At 46.9% G+C, this 25,354-nt stretch overlaps 1 protein-coding gene across 1 annotated transcript in view; it reads left to right on the top strand.

Annotated features, from left to right (window-relative positions):
* The window catches only part of Lhfpl2 (LHFPL tetraspan subfamily member 2), a 139,090-nt gene that overhangs the window by 91,217 nt on the left and 22,519 nt on the right, over window positions 1–25,354 (top strand). The window lies entirely within an intron of this gene.

The raw sequence follows: 25,354 nt of genomic DNA, 5'->3' as shown, positions 1-25,354 counted from the left end.
AGAGTAACAATAAGTCTAGTTGGTTCTCAAGAGATCCAGACGCAACTAAAGCTCCTAGCTTGGCACAGGAGCAAGGCTACAGCCTCCAAAACTTGAAAGGAAGGTCTGGGGCCTGGGAGGTGTCAGCAGAATAGGGAGACTATGGTTCAAAGCCGGTGAGCAGAGCTGGGGGGGGGGGTGAGAACTGGAGTTGCTATCGTGGGCTTGCCATTCAGTCTGGTGCCTCTCCTCAGCCTTGGCTGTGCTGGTTCTGTGTGGCAGCAGTTGGGAAAGGGCTTATAGGGTCATCCTCTTCCCCTTCCCCTACATTTGACCACCAGGGACAGTGCCCTGCTCCCTGTGGGAGGCACTGTGAAGAAGAAACAGGATGGAGGGAGTGGGATGGGAAAGGAGGTTCAAATGGGTTTCCCAGAGTCAGCCATGTCTTTTTCTCCGATGGTTAGCGGTGTGGGGTATGAGTAGGTGGAAGGGTGGGGCTCGGCGGCTCATGCCAAATGTGACATGTGGCAGCATATCAGTGTGGGACTGCCTCCATGGCATCTTGGCAGGCCGCCGTTCCCTACTGTGTCTCCCCTGTGTCTGAACCCTGGGCTGTGTCCCTGGAGTTCAGATGAAACCTCACTTCCTTTTGTGAGATCCAAACCATAGAAAGAGAATGGTAACTGCTCTGGGACGTGACACAGTGGGCTGTTCTCCCCCTGGGGACTCTAATAGTCTCACAGACTCGCTCAGCTTGCAGTGACATAGATGCCTCAGGAGATTGTCACCTGTGTGGCCTCTGTGATTTTGACAGTGTTTGTCCTTGGGCCTTACCCTACTCTTCTCTTGCCCTTGTGTGACAGGAATAGAGAGAGTTCCCAGCTCTGCCTTGTGGATAGTGGAAGTACTTCATGGCACCATTTACTGCTCATGAAGTCTCCCACAGCCTGGGCAGAGGAGGCCCTAGGCCTCAGATAGCTATCTGGAGGCTAACGCTTAGGCCATTGATTGCCCTGAACATCTGAATCCATTTTAATGACATAAAATATAGGGAAGACAGGGCCTCATCTAGAGTTCTGCCTTTCCATTTCTAGCTTGCCTTGAATGGTAAGGGTGCTCGGGAAAGGAAAACAGTAGCAGTCACCGAGAGGTGGGGCGAGTCACCACCGTGGAGGGGTGAGGTTCCAGAGCATGGAATCACAGAGTCATGGCCGTTAGAGCTGTTAGGCCCCAACAATGCCCTTTCTGATGGATGGCCTCCTGGTCCATGGGGGAACTCCCTGAGCAGTCTGACTGGGGACCTCCCGCTAGTCTCTGGGTTTCTAGTCTGGCCCTCCCTCCTCCATATATAGCTATTCTCCGGGATGCTTCTGGCTTCCATTGGTAGCCAGGGAGTTCCTGCTGAGCCCTGAGGAAACTAGCCCCTACAACCTTTGACCGGACAGCCCTTGGTGACTGTGATAGATCCCAGAGTGCTTTGAGTCACGCATCTGTCTCCACTCATACATTTTAGGCCAAGGACCCATGTGCATGTGTCCCTGTACCCCAGTTCTTCATCCCATGAGTGGGTTGACCACAGTTCCCAGCTTGTCATCCTTAGAATGATCCCCACTCTCCTGACTTCCCCAGAAGGCCATTGTGGCTCCCCGCTAGAGTGTTTCTTGACCCATCTCCACTGGCCAGGGGACAGATAGCTACATGGATTCAGTCTCTTTCATTTGCTCTTTCTTTTAAAGCCGTGTTTTAAAATCAGAAGGTCTGGGGAGAAGTGATGGACCCGAGGCCTTAAGCTTCCAAGAAGGCTGCTCGCGCTCTGGGAGTGAAAAGAAACATTTTCAGGAGTAAGGGCTTGGCAGAGTCCTTCCTCTCTTTTCAAAGACGATCCTGCAGATTACGGTTTGGGCCCCGTGGTTTACTACTTAGCCTGCGTGTGAGAGAGAGAGAATGACAGGCAATGCTTGCTTTCATTCTGCTGGAGAAGGGACTCTGCCCTTGATTCCAGAGGCTCTGTTAAAGCACTGCCATTGTCCTGGTCACAGAGGGGCCCCTCTCCTTCTGTGTACAGATGTCAGGGACTCCTGGCTTGCTCACCTTTTCCCTCACACCCTGTGCCCCACCCCTTAGCCCCAGAGTCCTCAGCCCAGAGCAAACCCTGCTGCTTGTTGCTTATGATTTTGTCTCATGTGTGTTTGTCACAGGCGTTCTCAGGAAGCGCACCAGGCAGCACTTGGTACCCATGGTTTGAGTTACTCTGGTAAGGAATAGAACAGAGCTTCACAGCAAAGGGCAGTGTTCACTGCCATGAAGATCCTACTCTTGAGCCGTTCCTCTGGTACAGGAAAGTATCAGGAATAGGAAAGATGTCGCCTAGCTTCATTATCTCAACTTAGACCTAAGTGCTTGCTCTGGTAGAGATGTGGGCCTTAAGGTGCTGAGGAGGCAAAGGGCTTCAGTCAACTTTGCTCATGGGTACAGCTCTGAGGGGCCTTGAAGAAGATGCAAGAGGCAAGCCCCCGTGATCAGCTGACACACTATCCAGTCTGCACCAGGATGGATGGCTGGTACCTTGACAAGAAGTGATGTGCCCACCTGTCTGTATGTAGCAGGCATTAGTGTTCCTTGTCACTGGCCAGGGGACATTTCTAATCACTGGCCTGCCTTGAGTTTTGTCCCTGTCACTGTTTGGGAAGGAGATGAGATGAACTTGGTGGTAACACATTGACTTGGTTTCCATCAGTAAAATTGTAAGAGAAGCATTACAGACAGTACTAGCTCTAGAACAGTCCATTTAACTAACGGGGTGGGTTTGATCATTGTGTTTTGCTTTTTGATAATTACGTATCCATTAAGAACTGCCTTTATCAATTATTAACTAAAACCCGGATGTAGTGCTTTAAGCAATTTAAGGTTGTATTGTTTTCAGTTAACCAGAAATCCTGATTATCTGGACCAAGACCTTAGTTCTGTAATGTCACCAAGGCCTTGTATCTCTAAAATACCCACCATAGCAAGCACAGGGTTTTCATTTTCTGAGTCTGAGATGGGCAGTGGGGCCATTGTGGTCCCTGGAAGAACAGGCCAGTGTCAGCACTGACTCATGTCATTGAGATCTCCCAGAGGCCCTTTCTCAGCTCTTCCATTGAAGTCCCATGGACTGCCCACCTGCAGAGCAACTTCAGAGAGCTCAGCGGGGCCTGTCGGCCTGTCCCCACATCTCCCTAAAACGAAAGCCAAGACAAAGTAAGGCCTCAAATCCAAAGGGCACCAGAAATCCCCAGCATTTGTTGTCTTCAGGACAAATGTTGGAGGCCGAGGTAAAAGCAAACATTGAGAGCGAGAAACCCTGTCTTGATTTAAAATGTTGACATTTTGTTCATTGTTGAAATTTTAATTTTTAGGAATAATGCATTTTGAGATGTTTTTCATGATTTTTTTGTACCCCCTGACATTTGTACCTCCACTAAGTTAATTCACTTAGCAGTCTTAGCCGTAGGTTCTTGTGGCAAAGAAGGGGAGAATAATCAGATGAGAATCCACAAGTCTATGCCAAGAAGTGTCACCTTGAGTCACCAAGTCCTTACTCATGGCTGGTTGTAAAACGGGTGACCATAAGGCTGAGAGAACACCATTGGCAGGCTGCCAACTTTAGGACATTGTTTTTAAGAACCAGTCAGACACAATCACGGCCCTCCAAGAGTAGACTTCATTCTTACACGGCCCTCGTCAAAAGCTACGAGGAATATATCCCAAGGTTCCAAACGAATGTCTGAAGGCTCAGATCGAACCAAAACCTACATGAACTCTGTATTTTCTTCTGTGTACAGACATATGATGTATTTACTTTACATATCAGGTACAGGGAAAAGTTACTAATAATGATGAATAATCAAATAGAACAGTTAGAGGGACATTGTAATGAAAAATCACGTGAGTGTGCGTTCGGTCTCTTTTTCTCTCAATATTACATTGTATACATATCAGAAAGGCCCCACATACAGTGTATATATGCCAAACAAAGGAAGACCCACTTCCTGGTGGGTGCAGAGTAAAGTGGTACACCATTCCGTCTACTTGGGATTATTTTCTGGAACTTTCCACGTAAGACTTTCAGACCATGATTGACCACAGTTAACTGAAAGCAAACTCCATGCTAAGGAAAGGACTATGTTTGCCCATGGGATTCTAGGCAGATGCTGCGCTGTCGGCGACCAAGGGCGAGTTTGTGTGGTCTAAGTCCTGTGGTCAGTTTGAGGTTCATGCTATAAAAGTAACAGTGAAGTCTGATATAGGAGCTTCAGGGTCAGTAGCCATGGAGTAGGAAACTTGTAGGGGGACCCTGCCTCAGGACACCTGCTTAGTTGTGGTAGAACTGAGAGCAGGTAATCTAACTACTCCAGAGAGCCGTGTTAGGAAATGAATAAACATGAAAATGGAGTAGGCAGGGAGGTGCCACACACACATGGACTCCTTAGAATGGGCAGTCATGGGCAGCCTTGACTTGAAGACCCAAAATAGCTACCAAAAGACTCCAAAAACAGCCTCCAATAGGATTATTAGAGACTGGGTGTGGATTTTTTTTCATAACCTTTAATTCAGAGAAGCATACGTTTTACAATTCTAAAACATTTCGAAATTATTGCTAAAATTGTTTCTAGTCCTGGCAGGCAACCTTGTACTCTATGGTGTTTAGTTTTATGCTGGATTGCCCTTGAATAGTATATTAAAATAGTATATTAAAAATAGTATGTGCGATGACTTAAGCTGATCTGGGGGAAGTGACTCTCACTTGAATCAGTTATACGTGTTTTCTTTTCTTCACTAGTAAATTTTGTGTGTTTTGTTTGTCTGTTTTTATTTTTGACACTTTCTTTAACTTTGGGAAGGAGATCACTATGTGGTCCCAGTTGGCCTGAAACTCACTGAAACTTGCCTGCTTCTGCCTCTGCCTCTAGAGTGCTGGGATTCAAGATGTGCCCCCACCTCGTCTGGCCTAACTTTTGTAATGTCTTAAATCAAATTGTTCAGTGAGCTAGCATTGAAATGAATGACTAGAGGTTTTGAAAGAGCTGCTACATTCTCGAGGTTGGGTTTTGCAAAGACGTCCAGAGATCAATATTTTGTGGCTATGACTCACACCGCGATGCTTTTATAAACCCTTGCGTTTTGCAAATTCATGATTCATGTTGTCAGATGATCTCTCTTCCTGGGACTCTAGCATTGCAAAAGTTCAGCCATTTGTCTCACAAGTTCTTCCACCTGAGTCTTCACATTAGGGCCTTCTCTTTCCAAGAGCTTTTCCTGCATGGCCTAGCTTCATGCTGACCTAACCTCCATTGCCACAGAGATGGGAGAGCCCTCCAGAGACAGCCTGTGGCTCTCTGCTTCAGGGAACAGTACTGCAGTTCACATTTATTCCGGCCTGTCACAGGCGTGCCGTGCCATAGGATGAGGTCACCAGTAAAGGCCTCTCTCAGTTTTATGAAGACACCTGCTGCAGAATTCCAGGTGTTGATACTGGCAAACACTTAATTTTAAAGAACAGAGGTGCTTGCCTCTATGCAGGCCTCTGCCAGCCAATGGGAGCTTGGTTGCTACCAGACAGAGAATGAGTTTTTGAGAAGTGTGTCATCATTGGTTAGCACTGAACTGACTGAAATGTGAGTATCTTGGTTGTCAGTATTTATCAGCATCTATGAAAGGGATGCTGTATCTTGGGCCTTGGGAGAGAATGACCAGTATTTATTGATATACTCATATGCCTGGCACTTTGCCTCCCCATTTTTGACACATGATAACAGCAGGTGCTGGAGGCTGTGAGGGGTTTAGCACTTAGGACAGTCTGGAAAACTGGAAGTGTGGGAAGAGGGCTGAACCAATGGACTCTACCTTGGAAAGGGGAAGCCCACTGCGGGTAGAGTTTCATAGCTAATTGCTCATAGCAAACACATTGGTTTAAAAACATTTTAGTAATGTTCTCTGTGTCTAAGGGTGCAGTTACCTCGAGGAGCTGCCCACTTTTGGACTAACCATATGGTTCAGAGATGGAAACTTCTGGCAGCTTCAGGTTCGAGAAAGAAGAGAGGCTTGTCAGGGCTGAGAAGGCAGAGATGGATGGTCTTGGATGCCATGGGCCACCATTGCAGAGCCTATCCCTTGGGCTGTGTTCTCTGGGCAGTTCAGTGAGCTACTGAGTAACTGATGTCCAAGCTGGGTTAGGGGGCGGGGAACAGAGGTAGTGTGGTCTCCCTTTTGATAGACTAGAGGCTCATAATGTTAAAATTTGAAAAATTGGCAATCATTCACTGTTTTGGTATGAATGAAGTAACAGCTAAAAGCCGTCATTCCTGGCTGGGCCCCAGGAGATGAACAAGGAACCTTGCCTAGTTTGCTCATTTCTAGGCAGAGGACATGGCCTACCAAAAAACCCAAAAAGTTTAAATACAAAAGAGCCATGACCAAGCGAGACTGAAGGTGCTCCCCATTTCTGACCATTCTGAGTTAAATACGGTCCCAAGCAGGACGTGTAGACCAGGCTATTCTGTCATGTTGCCATTCTCCTTTCTCCCTAGGCTCTCTGGGACTTATCATTTGAATGTCTGAGATGAGGGGGGTGGGGGCTGGGGGGGGGGCAGTGCAGGAAGAGCAAAACCTGCAGAACTGAGTTAAAACCCAGAGTAACTGGGTCCGTTTGTTGTTGTTTGCTTTGCTCTCTGAGGTGGCTGGGCCCCTGGTAGTCCTCCCAGCCAGGGTGGGGGAGAAGGCACTGGTTACTCACACTGAGCACTGGTGTGAACTCCACGGTAACAAGGACTTGGCAGAGGTCTGGGGAATGCACTGTGTAGAAGGCTGCTGGTGTATCCCAAATTGATTCTGACAAAGTGAGTTTAACATTCAGCCTTCTGGAGTTTCTCAGAGCAGCTAAAGAGATCTTTCTAGTTAGCGACATCTATGCTGTCTTGCTTTTCAGATTTCTAACTTCTTCGCCTGTTAAATTTGTTGCTTTTACATTTATCTATTTCTTTACACCAAATGCTTTACTTTCTTAAGTTGTGCTGGGAGGGTTTCAGCGTGAAAACTATCTCAGAGCGTCCACGTGGTAGTGATAGCCTTGATTCAGTGTTGGGGTCCCAGAGAGGAAAGAATACAGGGTTGTCTTGTTCTCCTCCTCTGGTTTTTAGAACACAATCAACATCACATGAGTGTTAATTAGGGCAAAAAGTCACTCACCTCCAGTGGGACTTTGTGCAAGCACAACCTGGGCTCAGGAGATAAAAGCTAAATAGGTTGCGTGTACTACGTAGAGTCTTAACCTGGGCACTGTCATTCTGGGTTACTAATTTTACCTTAATGTGAAAAGAGAAACTTGGGCCATCTAAATACCTTAACATATTTAGTGATGCATAAGTGTATAATAAGAGCTTATTTAAAAACAACAGTAAAGAGAATAATATTTCACTAACTATTTAAGAGCAGTGGTTCCCAACCTTCCTAATACTGAGACCCTTTAATACAGTTCCTCATGTTGTGGTGACCCCAACCATAATATTATTGATTGCCTCTTCATAACTCTGTATTTTTTACTGTTAAGAATCAAAATATAAATATCTGATATGTGACCCCCCCAAAAAAAAGGGTTGAGACTCATAGATTGAGAACCACTGAATTATAGGTTTGGATATATTTTGTAAAGGTTTATTTGGGTGATCATTTCCTTTAGTATTGCATTAAGGTAGAAATTCAAGATGGATGTTGTTGTTGTTGTTGTTGTTGTTGTTGTTGTTGGACAGTTCTAGATGCTGGCTGAAGTTGTTGATAAAGTCTCAGAATGTCTTTCAAGCTTGATGTTTGGGTGCCAATATTCCCAGCTCCTATGTTCTGATGATTCTGTCTGCATCCGGCCTACAGATGAAACAGAGCTGAGGAGGGGACTGTCTGGTGTCCTGTGGAGGCCTAGGGCTGCTGAGGGACAAGGAGGTGGGACTTTTAAGTTCCCAACTAGGCAATAGGGGAGAATGGCAGGGGAGGAAGGAGGGAGATTGAGCGCCTAAAAAGGCTTTCAGCCTTATTCTTAAAGGGGGATGGACTCTGGGTATCTGCCACTTCTGCAGATTCTGCTGTGTTGACAAGAGGAAGCTAGAGAGGCAGCTGTTGGCCAGAATCTCCATTCCCCTCCTCCTCTGATGTTTGGTTACTTTGTTTTCCCTCTTAACTGTATCTAGTATATGCTAATTCAGGAGCAGTTTCTGGCTTTACAATATCCTCCTCTGGCTCTTCAGATGCTCACTGCCTTTTGATGCTCTCCAGATTCAGCCTGGTTATTTTAGCTAGTAACTGAAAGGACTTTTTATAGAGTGTAAAATTGGACCTTTTCTGTTTTGCATCAAGATATCTACTTTTTCCACTGTATTATTTTTCTTTTACCCCCGTTTCCCCTTCAAAGAATTAAAACAACTTGATTTCTATCAAACTTAATATAGCAAGTGTATGTATCTAAAGCATGAGCCCTGGTGCAGACTCTAGAGATAGGAACTGGGTAAGCTGTTTGCACTGTGGTTGACTAGATAAAGGCTCTTCCAGGGACACAGATCTAGGACTCTCTTCTTGAATCCATTTCATCACTCCCATGTACTATGTGCCAGGCTGACTACAAAGCCTTTGCCTGTGCCTTATATTTATCTTCAGATCACCCTATGAGGTTAGCTGTATCATCTCCATTTTACAGCCAGAAAGATGCAGGCATGAAACTGTTAGGCACTTGCCCCCTTTGTCGCATTAGTGAGAAACAGCGCTGAGTCTTGACTCTCCGCTCACCCCAGAGTCTGCGTCTTTCTTAATCTCAAGTGGAGCCTTCTGTAGCAGATCTGTTTTCCAGGGGCTTAGTGCAATGTCTATAAAGACTTTTACTTTTTTTTTCTTTTTACACATCTGGGAGGGCACTAGTAGCAAAAAGCTGGAGGTTATACTGCTAAACACTGTTCATGTTCAGGCCAGGCTCCACAGCCAGAGATTACCCAGCCACATGTAGTAAAAGAAGCAGTGTTGAGAAGAGTGTTCTACAGAATTCAGCAGAGCATTAACGCTTAATAGTCAAGGGACACACCATCCACACAATGCTCTGAAATTTTAATTACCTCAAAAAATACTCCATATTTGCATACTCATAAAAATATTTGAAAATTTACTTATCAGGGGAAAGACATGTAAGTATGAAATTAGAAAACCTTTGATGCAACCCTTAGTTTTTGAAAAGTCCAAACCGTCCTGCTGCCTCTGGCTGTGTTAGAGGTATTGGGAAGGGCATGCCATTTGGGTAATTACACCAGCTGTGATTTCTTAGTTTCCACAGAGAGGCTGCATATGCATAAGTCCTTGTTAGATGTCAGCAGGAAATTTTAGAATTGTGAAATTTGATGTCTTGGCTTTGTTTGCGTCCTGTGAGTGGATGTCACTGTTAGGGCTCTACAGACTGTGTGCTCTCCCCAGCCCCCAGGAACAGTCTGGGTGAGGCCTCCAGGCTTAGGAGCATAATGAGGAGCAGGGCCTGGCCCCTGGGGAGCTGGGCTTATGGGTTTCTGCAGAGGAGGCTGGATGTAGGTTGTGTGTGAGTATTTCTCAGCAGCTTTAATCACAACCTGCTGTTTGTGAGCTCCAGTCATGTGCTCGGCCCCTCTGCTCATCAGGCAAAACTGAACTTTCCCAGTTGGAGAAGTTGAAGGTCTTCCTGTTTGTCTGAACTCCTGTGCATTGTCCTGCTGCTGGCTTCCTTCCCCGCAGCCCTCTGAGCCCCAGCAGTATCTGCACCATTGTGTCCGTTCACATTCTTCCTCATTTTGACCTTGCGATGCCTGTTTACTGGAATGGCACCTCAGATAAAGCACTCCTTGGGACTTTTTTAGCTAAATACTTGGAGGTGAAAGATTGAGGGTCAAGCTAAAATGCTGCACAAGACATTTTGAAGCCTGTCCCAGGCCCCTGTGAGGCTGGCTTCTATTCTTGCTCATCACCACTGACCACTTCTTAGGGTAAAGTGCTTTGTTTTATAGGACACAGATGTTGGGATGGCCTCTGGTCTCTGCTACCCATGGCAGCACACCTGCCTCATTCCAGTCTGCCTCCTCCTTTCAGAATACACCACACTTCCCTTATGCTTCCCCTTGGAAGGGTTTGCACAGCCTTCCGGGGTTGCTTAATAGGAGTTGGAAAACGCCCTCCCTTTCTCCAACTGTAACTTCCTTTCTGTAATTGGCCATCTCTTGACTTCCAGTCAAGCATGTTCCTAGCTAAACCTCCCCATGCTTTCCGTGGGATTCTCTCCATACCACCCAGAGTTCCCCATGGCCTGCTCAGACCCTGGGTACATTCTTGATTGCGGCTCTCATGATGGCTGCCAGCTTCCTCCAGGGCAGAAGGAGAATAGGTCTGTCTCCCACTTGCCCTTTGCCCCATTGCCCACACTCACTTCTTCGTACTTTGAACAATCCCAGTATGCACGGGATTTCAGGTTGTCTAGGCTCCTGCCAGGCTTCACCTCTGTAGAACCTCAGGGTGTGGCTCAGTAAGCTGTGGCTATCACAGTACAAAGATCAGCAAAGGCTCTGCACTGTGAAGTCTCCCTTTGGGAGAACTGCACCAAGAGTCTCCCTTTAAAATGAGTTTGTTCTAGGAGATGCTTATTGCGTGTGATTCTCAGGAAGGGCAGGACGTAATGAGGAGAGGAAACGATCAAGTACAAGGGACGTGGTGAGTTCTTCTGCACTGTAAATGTGGTCTCGTCCCTTGCCTCAGACACCCACTGCCTGCCCTGCCTGAAGGAGTCTTAGCACCTCAATTCTTCAGGCAGAAGTGGAATCAGTTACATCTCCCTATACTTAGCAGCCCCAGAGGCCTCCATTTCCACGTCCCCACCCCATGATGTCATAAACCCTAATAGGGCTCAGCTCTTGGCATTATAAGTGCCACCCACACCAAAGATCAGGAAGATCGGGGATGTGAAAGTCAACGGGATGGGAACAGAGCTTCATTTCCCCAGCCCAAGCATGTGTCCCCTGCCCCCGCCGGTGTATGTAGCTGATCATAATAACTGATCCTGCCAGAGCCTCTTATCTCTTGGCCTTTGCTATTCATGATCAACATGTTAACAGGATCCATGTTATCAAAGCTTGTAAAATACTGCCTTTGACCAAAAGTTTAAAAACAAAAATTTCAAGTCTACCCATATTCCCATCACCAGGCAGCCGGGCTGTAAGAGTCATTTGAGTCATTTGCCTGGTTATAACAAAGTAAGATGTCCCATTAGATGACCAGTAAGAAAGAATTAAAAGTGTCTGCTACTGGATGGATGTAAATGAGCCTTCCTCAGTATTCATAACCTATGAGAGAATCACGCTGCTTGATATTAATAATTCACCAAGGAACGGAAACAAACAGTAAGCATTAACAGTTTCATATGGTTACTGCTGTGACATAAGAAAGAGATGACCTTTGACTCTTGCTGGGAACTACAGGGCCTAAGAGAAGTCCCACTTAGCTGTTGATTTCTCTTATGGAGACTCTTATTAATATGTATTTACTTATCAGTCTGTATCTTTTATGACATAAGATGAGATAAAATACACTTAAGGAAAAAAGGTGGGACCTTTGTATGCCGCCCTGCCTGCCCTGCACTGTTTAGCTTCTTCATAATTCCATGCATTTCGTTTTCTGGACTAGTAAGCAAAGATACATCAAGAAGGAAGGGTCTCCTTTAGGACCAAGGCTTTTCAGATCTGAGAAACTGCCAAATTTGTCTTTGATGCTTAGTGCAAAAGGGACCTTGTCTTTAGCTATTAGCCCAGAGGTTGGGCTATGGGCTGTTCTACTGTTATTCGAAAGAGTGAAAGTTAGAATTAGGCCACGGCTCTTGGGCAGTTTCTGTGTAGCACCCTGCACTTTATCAGCTCGGCTCCTGTCTGTCTGGGTGTGACCTGTACTGCTCTTTTCAACCTTAGCATGTCTCATAACCTGCCTTTATGAGCCCTTTGCTCCAGGAGAGCCTGTGTCCCTTGGAAAAAGTGGTCAGAGGTAGTCATGAGTTTGACATAAGTTGAAAGTAGGGGGTGGGGTCCCGTCAAATCATCCCCTTCCTTGAGGGAGTAGTACAAGGTCACATGCCAGTTAGTTAGGAGCCTAGGACTGGACTCTCGTCTCCCTGTAGTCCTGCCTATTCCTCTCCTCCAACTATTTTGCCATAAGGCAAACTTCCGTCAATTGCTCATAAGAGAAGATGGTTTTTGACTCATGGAGATAAGTCATTGGAAGATAAATGTTGGCCAATATGTAATGCTAACTCCTCCTGTGGAGCACTGCTGACAGTTATCCCTGTCTCGGTCTGCCCAGTATTTGTAAGTCATGTGAGCTGGTTACTTCCTTCATCCTCATTTCCTTGGGGATGAGGAAATAATTCTTATTGAGGTAAAGCTTATTGCTGGGAAACACCAAGCTAGTTAATAGGGTGTGGGCTAGACGCCATGCTATTCCCTTTGAGTCCTATGACTCTGTTTACCCGGGAAATTAGTTTTTTAATATGAAGTTAGGCACCGTCAGACCAACGGCCCCACCACAGAAGGATGCCTAGGCACGATTCAGAAGTAGACTTCAAGATACTAGGTGGAGGCAAGGCTTCTGGTTCTTATTCTAGAAGGTAGGATTCCCATAAGGAGGACTTGCCTCTGGGTTCTGGGTTCTGTCCTAAGCTTGTTACTCGTTCCATAGTTAGTCCTCACAACATCCCTGTTTAAAAGGTTCTAGCATTGCCACACTTTATAACACGGAAGTAGGGAAAGGGGCATGACCATGGCCAAGGACACCACTTAGAGAGTCCAGTCTGACTCCTGACTGAGTCTGGTCCTGATGCTGCAGTGATGGGTGGGCACAGCATCCAGCCTGTGTTCCTTCTCATCATGTAACTAGAACACAGTCCCATTTCTTTGCTGATGCCTCCTGTGGAGCACTGCTGACAGTTATCCCAGGCTCGGCCTGCCCAGGGTTTGCAGGCCACGTGAGCTGGTTACTCCCTTCATCCTTATTTCCTTGGGGATGAGGAAATGATTCTTATGGGGTGTAACTTGTCGCCGCGCTCCCTTTCCTTATAGCTTTCTCTCTGTGTAGTGTCTTGGTTTGGTTTCTATTGCTGTGATAAACACCATGACCAAAAGCCACTTGGGTGGGAAAAGGTTTCCTTTAGCTCACAATGCTTAGGTCACCCTCCATCATGGAGGGAAGTAGGAACAGGAACTGAAGCAGAGGCGAAGGCTTGCTCAACCCCAAGGCTTGCTCAGACGGCCTTGTTTGTTTGTTTGGTTGGTTGGTTGGTTGGTTGATTGGTTGGTTTGGTTTGGTTTTTTCGAGACAGGGTAGCCCTGGCTGTCCTGGAACTCACTCTGTAGACCAGGCTGGCCTCGGACTCAGAAATCCTCCTGCCTCTGCCTCCCAAGTGCTGGGATTAAAGCTGTGTGCCACTACTGCCCGGCTCAGACTGCCTTTTAATACTTAATTTAGGACCACCTGGCCAGCAGTGGTACTGCCCACAGTTGGCTGGGTTCCCCCCCATCAATCATCAGCCAAGAAAATACCCCCACTGACTTACCTCCTGCCTAAACAGATGAGGCATTTTCTCCATTGATCTGTTCTTCCCAGGTGATCCTGGCTGGTGAAAAGATCACACATGCATGAGAAAACACACACATACACGCACGAATACACACACACATACACACGCAGGCACTTTAACCAGAATAGGAAGCAGATGACTTCTTGGGGTACTCTCGATTCTGCCCTGGATTGTGCTAGAAAGCGGATGGTTGAGGCCGCTAGAACCCCGTGAGTCCACAGTACCACCTCTGTGACTTCAAAGGGATTAACTTCCTCTTTGCCTACCTGTTCTGCAGACCTTCCAGTGTTCAGTGTCCAAGAGACAGGACCAGGAGGTGTCTCTCCTAGAGAACTGTGCCTAAGGCCCTTTTGCCCACGTCTTCCCCAGCAAACCTTTCCCCTGCTATGCTTCATTGTTCTTAGGGGCTGTGATAAGAAGCCCCTATTCCCACAAAGAGGATACTGAGCCATCTGAACAAGTGCATGGATTGCAGGTTTCCAAAGAGGGCCTGGGAGGGCTGACTGTCCCACAATACTCTTGAACTCCAAGCCTCCAGTGACTTCACCTAGGCTGCCCCTTAGGCCAGCCAGTGTTAGAGGCCAAGGATAATGTGTGAGCTTAAGGATTGCTCTGGGTCAGCAAGTACCTGAGACTTCTGAGCCATGTTTCCAATGTAATGTAGTGTTCTCTCAAAAAGAGGGTCTCCTTTCAGGGTTCTTAAAGATCATCTGTTCTTAAAAGATTCATTGAATCCTAGCCATCCTGGGATTCTGTTTTAGTTGATAAAGAAAATTTAAACTTTCTTTGTTGGTGACTTGATTAGTAGCTCTCAGTGCTAGATAGGTTGGATCACTACTGAAACATATCATGTTTAATAAGCTAGGTGTGGATGATATTTATACATCTGTACATCACAAATATTTGTATATATGTAGTTGTCATCCTAGAATATTTCTATATATTTTAATGAGCATGTCTCGTAGATTCCAATATGGCATCTCCATCCATATCATTATACCTGATCACTGAATTTTTTTTTAATTGGTGTTAAATCTCTGACAGAAATGAACTAGCAGAGAGGAGACTTTCAGTACATAACTAAGAGCACTGGGCCTTAGATGTAAACACCTCCCTATGTGTGGTGTTCTTTATTGCACGTGTGTTCAGCACATAAGATGCGGGCTCTTTTCAAAACTTCGCAGAGCTTGCTGGACCTTGGCAGTGGAGACTTACGAGGCAGGACTCTCAGATCTGAGGCTGGAGTTTGTGTTGTTGGAGATAAAAAGCTGGTGCCCATATTAATGAGAAGTAAAGGAGAGACAACATTTCAGCTATATGCTCAGAAGCAGGAACTGAGCTGAGACTAGACGTTAGCCTGTGGCTTTGTCATACTACTGCTCTGTCCTTCTGGTGAGAAACAGAAGTGACCTCAGACAGAGAATCAAAAGTTGGTTGGTTTTTTTTTTTTTTTTTTTTTAAAGAAAAAGTAAATGCCCGCTAGCATTGTCCCTAAGTAAATCTGTTAAGCTCTGGGGCCTTAAGGATATAGGTGTCTTACATCATCCGGTCCTATTTGCTGATGATTAGAAACGTGCTCCCCCACAGGTTTGTAAGTGACCTCAGTCAGTGAGGCTGGTGGCACTGGCGTACATTTGGCATGTTCACTTTACTGGGGTCCAGGTTGAGGACTCTGCTGTGTTGAAGGCTGCTGCTGCCTCTGCCTTCCAGGAAACTGCTGGGGTGAACTGGTCTTTCCACTGGAAGTTGTGGGTCATGGCTGTGGGTTTGTCCTCTTTACCACTCTCCCTTCCCCTTACTCTGCTTTTGGTTTTTCAAGACAGAGTTTCTTTGTGTAGCCCTGGCTGTTCTAGAACTTGCTCTGTAGACCAGGCTGGCCTTGATCCACCTGCCTCTGTCTCCCAAGTGCTGGCTGGTGAGTACCTCAACCACTGGCCTTCTTTACTACTTTAGAGAGAGACTTCTGCCTATTTCTTTCATGCCTGTGACCCCTTGCATGGCTACCAGGGACCTGGGCCCTAACGCTGTGCCGCACATTAACTACTTCAGCTGGCTTTTGTCCTGTGTCGGGCAGTGATGATGGAAGAGAAGAATTTTTAAGGATCTGTGCTTGCGTCCAAACTAACATTTTCTCTATTAGTCGTGTTAAGATGATAAAGTTATATCAGATTACTGTCGTAAGCAAACAGAGGACTGTATAAGGGGAGACAATGGCCAGACTAAAGTTGTTGGCAGTGTAGTAACCTTGTAAGCTGATGAAAGTCAGCTTATGGAAGACACCTCTCAGATGCTGTCCTCTCAGAGGGAGTGATAGGATTTTATGATGGAGGTAGAGAAGTGGGGCATGTGGCCATAGTTAATCCCTACCCAGGCTCAGCTTGTCACTCTCAAATGCTGCCCTATGGCTGTCTCCCCATTGTGTAATCTAAGTTGTCTTTGCTGCTTCCCTTGATAGCTTCTTACCTCCCCCGGTTAGTTGTCCCAGTTGTCCCCAATACTTAGAAAGACTTGGCCTGCTCATGTTGGAGACTAGCCTCTGGGACGCCCTACAGTTTTGTTCCATGCTGACACCTGGTACCAGATGGGTCCCCGAGATGTCTTTGGAGCTGCTCTAGGGGAGGGGTTCTTGCCCTTGAGACCAGCACACCGCCCCCTACCTGTGAGTTCGAGAAGCCAGCTTCTTAGTCATAGCCCTGACTACAGGGCCAGGAGGTACCCATAACTGTGATCCACTGATGATAATAGCTCTCAGAAGAACGGTGAATGGGAGGACAGGCAGACTGTCAAGGCATTTGCTGTGGTCCTGAGATCTCAGCACTGGGTACAGCCAAGGTTTGGTTTTGTGACCATCAAGAGTTCATAGAGAGTGGCTGTTCCCTTGACTTGAGTTGTAAGGGACACAGCAGTGGAGGGCTCTCTGATGACACAGCAAAGGGAAGGGAAAGCTGGTAAGCTCTAGAGCTGGGAGTGATTGGTGCCTCAAGTTAGAAGGGCAAAGCCCTGCAGTCATTCTGTGGGGTGGGAAAATGCAGTGCCCAGGAGATTTGGGACTTCATGAGACAACAATGTCATCTTCTGTGGGAACGGCTCTTGTTCTAGTTGATCCTTAGATTTTCTGCTGTTCGCTGGAGTTGTGTGAGCGTCTCGGCAATTGTGTGAGCGTCTTGGCAACAACAGATGGCACAGTCCTCTCTGCTTACCTGGTTTGGGGCTTATGAAGTGACTGGGCGGGCCCTGGCTGATGGCACTGTGGCTGAGCAAGTGGGATTTCTTTCTGCCTGTACACAGCAGGGGTCAGAAGAGCCTACAGTTGCTGTGCAGATGATGTCAGGGTTCCCTGGGCACAGAGCTGCCCCGCTGTCCCTTAGATGAGCCACTGGTCTGCTCTCTTGGGATCATGTGCTCTGGACTGCAGCAGCTCGAATGGGGTGCATGGAGCATCCCCTCTGCTGTGCCCCAGAGTTGATCCCTGAGTTCTCGCTCTCCCTGTCTGTCTTAGTCAGGGTTTCTATTCCTGCACAAACATGATGACCAAGAAGCAAGTTGGGGAGGAAAGGGTTTATTCAGCTTACTCTTCTACATTGCTGTTCATCACCAAAGGAAGTCAGGACTGGAACTCAAGCAGGTCAGGAAGCAGGAGCTGAGCAGAGGCCACGGAGGGATATTCTTTACTGGCTTGCCTCTCCTGGCTTGCTCAGCCTACTCTCTTATAGACCCCAAGACTACCAGCCCAGGGATGATCCCACCCACAAGGGGCCTTTCCCCCTTGATCACTAATTGAGAAAATGCCTTACAGTTGAATCTCATGGAGGCATTTCCTCAACTGAAGCTCCTTTCTCTGTGATAACTCCAGCGGTGTCAAGTTGACACAAAAATAGCCAGTACAATTGACCCCTTGTCAACTTGACACACAAACACATCACTAGTAAGCCTCAACCCTTACATTCTTATTCATCCCCAAGATCTAAATAACTTTAAAAGTCCCACAATCTTTACATATTCTTAAAATTTCAGTCTCTTTAAACTATCCATCTCTTTTAAAATCCAAAGTCTTTTTACAATTAAAAGTCTCTTAACTGTGGGCTCCACTAAAACAGTTTCTTCCTTCAAGAGGGAAAATATCAGGGCACAGTCACAATCAAAGCAAAAATCAATCTCCAACCGTCCATCGTCTGGGATCCAACTCACGATCTTCTGGGCTCCTCCAAGGGCTTGGGTCACTTCTCCAGCCATGCCCTTTGTAGCACACACGTCGTCCTCTGGGCTCCAGATGCCTGTACTCCACTGCTGCTGCTGTTCTTGGTGGTCATCTCATGGTACTGGCATCTTCAAAACACTGCATGACCCCGTCAGTCCTGGGCCTTCAATTACAACTGAGGCTGCACCTTCACCAATGGCCTTCCATGGCTTCTCACAGTGCCGAGCCTCAGCTGCTCTGCATGACCCCTTCATGCCTTCAAAACCAGTACCACCTGGGTGACTCTTACACATTACCAAGTCCCGCTGCAGAAGGAGTACAACCTTGCCTATCTCTGGAACACAGCCTCTTTGTGCTTTCAGAAAACACTTCCCAGAAGATGTCACCTCAACGATGCTGGTCTCTTCTTAATCACCGCTAATTTCTTAGCTCCAGCTAACCAGCATCAATAGTCCCAGTAATGCAAAGTTTTTGCTTTAGTAGTTCTGGTATCTTGTTAATCACAGCTGATTCTTCAGCCCCAGCTAACCAGAACTACAAAATCTTCACAATCAAAACAGCAATGGCCCTGAAAAGAGTCTTTAATTTTCCCTCTGAAATTTCACAAACCAGACCTCCATCTTCTGCACTGTTCTCAACATTATCTTCCAAGCTCCTACACAACATCTGACAGAGCTCTTAATGAATAGATCTTCAAGCCCAAAGTTCCAAAGTCCTTCCACAGTCCTCCCCAAAACATGGTCAGGTTGTCACAGGAATACCCCACTCCTGGTACCAATTTGTCTTAGTCAGGGTTTCTATTCCTGCACAAACATGATGACCAAGAAGCAAGTTGGGGAGGAAAGGGTTTATTCAGCTTACTCTTCTACATTGCTGTTCATCACCAAAGGAAGTCAGGACTGGAACTCAAGCAGGTCAGGAAGCAGGAGCTGAGCAGAGGCCACGGAGGGATATTCTTTACTGGCTTGCCTCTCCTGGCTTGCTCAGCCTACTCTCTTATAGACCCCAAGACTACCAGCCCAGGGATGGTCCCACCCACAAGGGGCCTTTCCCCCTTGATCACTAATTGAGAAAATGCCTTACAGTTGAATCTCATGGAGGCATTTCCTCAACTGAAGCTCCTTTCTCTGTGATAACTCCAGCGGTGTCAAGTTGACACAAAAATAGCCAGTACACTGTCCTTGTGACCTTTTTTTTTTTTTTTTTTCCGGTTTCTTTCCTATTGATCCTGGAATGACACCTGGGCCCTCATTAGGACCCAGACCTGACACAGAATGCATTATGTTAGAAAACTACCTATGGTTTAAAATGATATAAAATGAGGGCATTCGAAAGGCAACTCTGGGAAATAACTTTTCACTTCATTAACAAACCAAAAGTAGCTTTGGACCCACAGAGGCAGCGCAGAGGCCCCTAGCTCAGTCATGCCCAAATATCTGCCAGGAAGGCTGGTTTGCTCAAGTCAGTTCTGCTCTCTGACAGACACAGCAGCCAAACCCCTGAGGAAGAGCTACCGTCTTAAGAGTTTAAATGGGCAGATGTAGAAAAGAGAAGAGGAAGTTTAAAATATGCAGGTGATCTTCCATGATAGATCTAGGAACACCTCTCTCTCTCTCTCTCTCTCTCTCTCTCTCTCTCTCTCTCTGTGTGTGTGTGTCTGTCTGTCTGTCTGTCTGTCCATGTCTGGAGTGGTCTCAGGTTCATTATCTTCTGTCTCAGTCTCCTGAGTGCTGGGATTATTGGAGAATGACCCATGCTTGGCATGGGGGAAGCTCCATTTTTTTCCATTCGCAGAATAGTGATTACTGAAAACAAAAGCTAACTCTAGTGTGTGACCCAAGGAAAGCAGAAGCAGGGTGCATAGCCCTGGTCCTTGACAGTCCTGCCTGGTTTCTACCCTCTTGCAAACCCGTTTCTCAAACAACATACAGACTAGCAGGGACTTTTTTTTGTTGTTGTTGTTTTTGTTTTTTCGAGACAGGGTTTCTCTGTGTAGCCCTGGCTGTCCTGGAACTCACTCTGTAGACCAGGCTGGCCTCGAACTCAGAAATCCGCCTGCCTCTGCCTCCCAAGTGCTGGGATTAAAGGCGTGTGCCACCACTGCCCGACTAGCAGGGACTTTTAAAAAAACTCAGAAACCCAACTAAAAACACATTGTGTCTATCCAGGTTGTAGAACAGGGGATACCACTGGCATGCAGTATGGCGATGGTAGAAATCTATTTTAAATGCACCCATACATGTCAAATTGTAGGAAGCTATTAAAGCGAGGCTTCTCTAGGTCTAGACCTCTGGCATCTGAACAGGACAACTCTTTATTGTCCTTGTAAGACACCTAATAGCATCTGTGGTTCTTGAGAACATGTAGCCTATACACCTCTCTCACAAAAGATGTGACAGGCAGTAGTGCATCTAGACATTGGCACACATCACTGCTTTCGGTAGGTGGGTGGGGCACAGTCACTCCAGGCAAGATGAGAACCCCAGCTTCTTCCCAGAGGATCAGAGATTGAGGAAGAGATGCTTGTCCTAGGGGCTGAAAAACTTCATTGGCCCAAAGGAGGTAGGTGCTAAGCACCCTCAGCTCAAAGAACACAGCACTTGCTGGGGCATTTGACCCTTTAACAGTCAGGACACCCGTTTTTCTGTAACTTGTATGTTTTATGGGGCCATCAGAGCAAGAACTTGAGAAGCCACCTCTGGTCGTATCTTTTAAGATCTACAGACAACAGCAGCCATTGGCCTTAGAGCTGAAGGCTGTGCTTGTGCTTGTGGGGAAAGGTCCCCAGGGATCAGGGAACTCCCTCGCTGTCCCAGGATTTGCTGGAGAACAGCTGCTCTGCGGATGGAATCCCTTGTTCCCATTAACTTGGGAGCTATCCTGAGTTGGACAGAGAACAGGTGGCTGTGTCCTGATCACACTGGGTCACACCCCTTTGTCTTCATAAACTAAGACAGAATGTGGGAGCTGGTTAGAGATGCAGGTCCCCCCAGTACCTCCCTGCAGGAGCACAGGCTCTTGTCCCCTACTAGGAGAGGGAGCCAGGGACTGTCCTTCAAGGTAGAGGAGAGCTTTCTTCACTTTCAGAAGCAAAATCACATGCAGTTGGTTTTATCCAACTGTCTCATGCTTACAGAAGACCTGGAGGATAAAGGCCATTTTGCTAAGCCTTTTGGGGGTTCCTGTGTCTAGGGGAGATGGCAATAATGAAGAAATGGGCCAAGAAACAAATAGTTTGTCCGAAGTACATTAGATGTGCTCCCCCTAGATCAAGGTAGTAAATTTACTGATATTTGGAGCTTATATTGTTAATTTAATATTTTATTTTTCCATACTTAGAGTTCACCAGCAGAAAAGCATCCCTGCTTTGGTATTTTCAGTGTAAATGACCTAAGTTTTGTGCTTTGAAACCTACATGGTATTTCTTTTCTATAAAGCTCTCGAAAGGTCATAGGACCCTTCCATCTTCAGTCCAAAGACCAAAGCTGGAGCCGGGAGCATCCTTACAGAGTTTGGGCTAAGCAGGTTCCTCAGCTAAGACTGGGCCATCCATTTTACCAGAGCTCTGACCTGGGGCCACTTCCTTTTGCCCCAGTGATCTGTCAGTCCTCGCCTTCCTTTGACACTTTCTAGAGTTTTTTCTTTTCATCATCCTCTGGTCATATCACAGAACTGGATCCTGGGGAATCCTGTAGCCTCAGTAGGATGTGGAACAAAGGGATCGCTACCCACCCAAGCTGCTATTTGTGAGTACTCCCTGTGCCCCAAGCGTTATGCTAATCCCATGGTAGCAGTGAGTAATAGCTGGCTCTGTGGCTTGGATGACGTGCTGGTCATTGTCCAGATGCCCACATCTTATTCCTCCCTGCAGCCGTGGGGAGCAGGGCACTGTTCTATTCTGGGGGATGAGGAAGCCAGACATGCAGAGGCTAAATACAAACAGCCTGTCTGAGACCACAGCTTTTGATTGGCAGAACTGAGCTGGTCTGAGGTCTGTGTATGAAGCTTTGAAAAGCACTGCACCACCCTGTCATGTGGTATGTATGCCCTTCTCCCGGTGTGGTATTGCTTGCTGAGGGCCAGAGAGCAATGTCAGAGGACACCAAGTTTGTCCTTTTCAGGTAGATTCTCTGGATGGCCTGGGGTCTCCAGGCTGCTGTTAAACTGTGACCTTCCTGGTTGCAGGAAAGCCTTTCTCTGTATAGCACGTGTCTTCTCCATTCAAGTAAATTCCCCACTTGGAGTTTATCTCCCTTCTTCAGTCTGCTGATCTTTTTAAATTTGTATAGGTTATCAACAAAACACGATTGTGTTACAAGGAGAGTCAGAACTCATTGCTGAGAAGACACCTCCCTCCTAGCTTCAAAGTGGCATCTCTTAGACTAGAACTTCCCAACCTCAGGCACAGGACTCGCCAAGTGAGGGCTCTCTCAAACCCGGGGAGCCGTCTCCCACATCTTTTTATGGATTGGAGTTCCATATCAGCTAGAGAGAACCCTGGGCACAGTGTGCTTGTGTGTGTCTGAGTTTATGTGAAATGGATATGCATAAAGTTGTGCTGGTCCTGAGGTCTGAGTAATGCCCTCCCAGATAAGCAACGGGGATTAAACGCATCACCTCCAAAAGATGCTCATGGGAAATGCTCACACTGAACTTGCAGTGAGCATCCATCTTTGTGACACAGACAATGGAAAACAAACGTAAGTGACAAGAAGAAAGAGTCAGAAACCCCAGGTGGTTGGGTACTCAGTAAGATGACTGTCCTAGCGGCTTCAGGGAACATGGGAGTGGGTGGGTAGTTAGGGAGGAAAGACAGACAGACCTTATCTAGAAAATAACCAAATGCAATTCATGAGCCTCAATCGCGTCACAACTTTAAGAAGGGAAAACAAACTAAAAATGGAGCAGGCTTGGCAAAGCATGGACGAGGCGTTGGATATGAGTAGGCTGTTTTCTTGAGTGGATTGATTGTCTTGTAGCTATGCGAGGAAATGCCCTTATTTTAGGAGGTCTGTGCTAAAGCATTTAAGGATAAATTATTAGACACATCATTTGCAGATGGCTCAAAAATAAGTGTATGCATGCTTTACATACATAGGATAGGAAAAAAATAAGGGAGAATGTTAGCAAAAAAAATGTTGAATCTGGTGTTGGGTTTACAGCTAGCTGTTCCTTGCCTATTCTTGACTATTTACATCCGTGTCTGACATTATTGTAATATAATAATAAGGTGCAAGGTGAGTAAGGACCCTGACCTCGCCTCATTTTCGTCAGCCTCTTTGCCAAGCTGGGAGGGTAGGGTGGGAGGCAGTGTTGATTGACACCTCCAGCTCTACCTTCAGAGTAGAGATGAACTTTGTTCCTGGTATCAGTTCCAGTAATCTAAGAAATCCAGCCAGCAGGCCCCACCTGATTCTGGTTTTGTGTACACTTCGTGCCCTTCTGACAATAGGAACTTGGAGACGATGGAGGCCTTCTGTTCTAAGGCACACACACCCCCAGCTCTGCACAGCTCTCTTGCACAGTTAGAGCTTGTGAAGGGTATTGTGAAGGGTGACCTCCTCCTTGCTCCCTGTCTGGATGATGGGGCCGTGATCTGGTGTCATTCTCTTTTTATGTCTCCCTTCCTCTCCCCAGCAACTTTTCATGTGGGCCTTCATGACAATTTTGTAGCATTTTCTGTAACAGGCTCTCCAGGTGACCCACAGTCACTGTGCCTGTGACAGTAAGGTCAGGTGTCCTGACTGGAGATGAATTTATTGGCTTTTTTTTCCAGGTGGTTTATGAGGGGGTGTGGGGGCTGAAATGGCAGTTAACAGAGGAGAGAGTCCCTGCTGAGGAGTGCTGAGCCCGGGGCCCCTGTGGTTAACAGATCTATAATGAAGATCTCTTTCCCCTTTGACACTGGGAGGCTGTCTCAGCAGGTGCCTGCCTTTCAGTGCCTTTAGCCAAATGGGGACACTTCTCAGAACACAGCCTAGTCAAGCCCCCTGCTGCGTCCCCAGGATTTTCCCTTGTCCAGCTACCCTGACTTTGCTCCCATCTGGGGAAGCTGCCTTGTTAGTTAGTCAGCCTAGAATAACATGACAGTCCCCTGATGTAGCAGGAACTTGCTGGGAAACCATGCGCCTTATCTCCCGGTTCAAAACTATGGCAGTTTCACCATTCTGTTATGAACACAGGGCTTTGTTTGTGGGGAGGGAAGTGTTCTTTGGGTCCAGACGGGAAAAGTGCCGTATTTTGTAAGATCAAGCATGCGGATCCCTAAATAACCTTGCCTTGCTTTTGGTGTGGAGCATTTACCAACCCCAAGGCCTGAAGTTTCTCACAGCCTTTCTTTCTCTTCAGAGACCACAACCTCATCACACTCCTCACTGAGAGCAGAGCTGACACTCTGCATTGCCACTGGGAAAGAGCATGACAGAGCCCTGCAGATCAGCAAGGGGACAAATAGATATAGTCTGAAAAGCCACTTTAAATAGAAGAGAGACAAGGGAGGGCATGGGCTGGAAGGGACAGCAAGTTGGTTTTTTAATCAGCTGGGGGAGGGCTCTCCAGAGGTCTCTCTACTTGTATCAGAAAGGGCTGCTGCCGCCTCCAGGGAGCCCTCCTGCCTCCGTCCCAGGTTCTTCCAGCAGATCCATTACATTATAAACAATGCCTGTGAAATGATTGTTTCTCAGAAGGCTTTTCTGTTTCGCAGTTGTTGGCTGTGAGGTGCTTGGTAGTGACACCTGTGTTTGTGCTTAGTGCTAATCTTTTCTCTCCAGTTGGATTTGGAAGTAGAGTGTAGACAGTGCAGAATGAGGTCCACATGCGACTATACCTGCTGAAACCAGTGCTGTACACAGTGCTTTAGCAGGCTTGTGTTTCTCTCTTAACAACTGTCTCGTGAGGGACAGTCTCTGTAGGTTGTAGATGGAGATACACTGAGAAGTTATTTATCCAGGCAGTGGTGGACTTGCCTGGCTCTAGAACCCAGATCTGAGGGAATCTGAACACATGGCTTACCCCCTTAACCAAGTGTAACACAGCCTGGCAGCCTACACACATGTGGTATTAGTATTATACAGACTGTGTCTCAATCACAACCCATGTGACTATTGTGATGCAATTGAGATACATGTTTCATGTGATGAGTACAGTCACCGCTCACTGCAGTGTCAGCCAGCAGACAGAGTGCTGGTGTGTGGTACACCGACCGCCATTTTAAGCTTTGATACTGGACTTTGCTATTTTCATATTTGCCTCCCTCTTCCACAGTTGCCCGCCTGCCTCACCCAAGCCTAGCATTTCAAGGGGCTCTTTGTAGTTCCCATGGCATTGACATGACCTCGGTTAATGAGATGGAATCATTCAGAGCAGGGCCATATGCCCAGATGTCAGATAGGAGCTGCATGATCCTGAATGACCTTGGAGAGGGGACAGAGAGCTGAGGCCGCAGACCCGCAGTGCCAACCCCTGATGGAGGGAGGAGAAGGGTTCAGGCTAAGAAGGAGGGGTGAGCCACTGGGGCAGAGTCCTCTGGT

Source organism: Mus caroli, unplaced genomic scaffold (genome assembly GCF_978045245.1).
Source record: "Mus caroli unplaced genomic scaffold, Mus_caroli_1 scaffold_15, whole genome shotgun sequence".
In the NCBI taxonomy this organism is placed as follows: Eukaryota; Metazoa; Chordata; class Mammalia; order Rodentia; family Muridae; genus Mus; species Mus caroli.
This window is presented reverse-complemented; position numbering and strand designations above follow the sequence as displayed.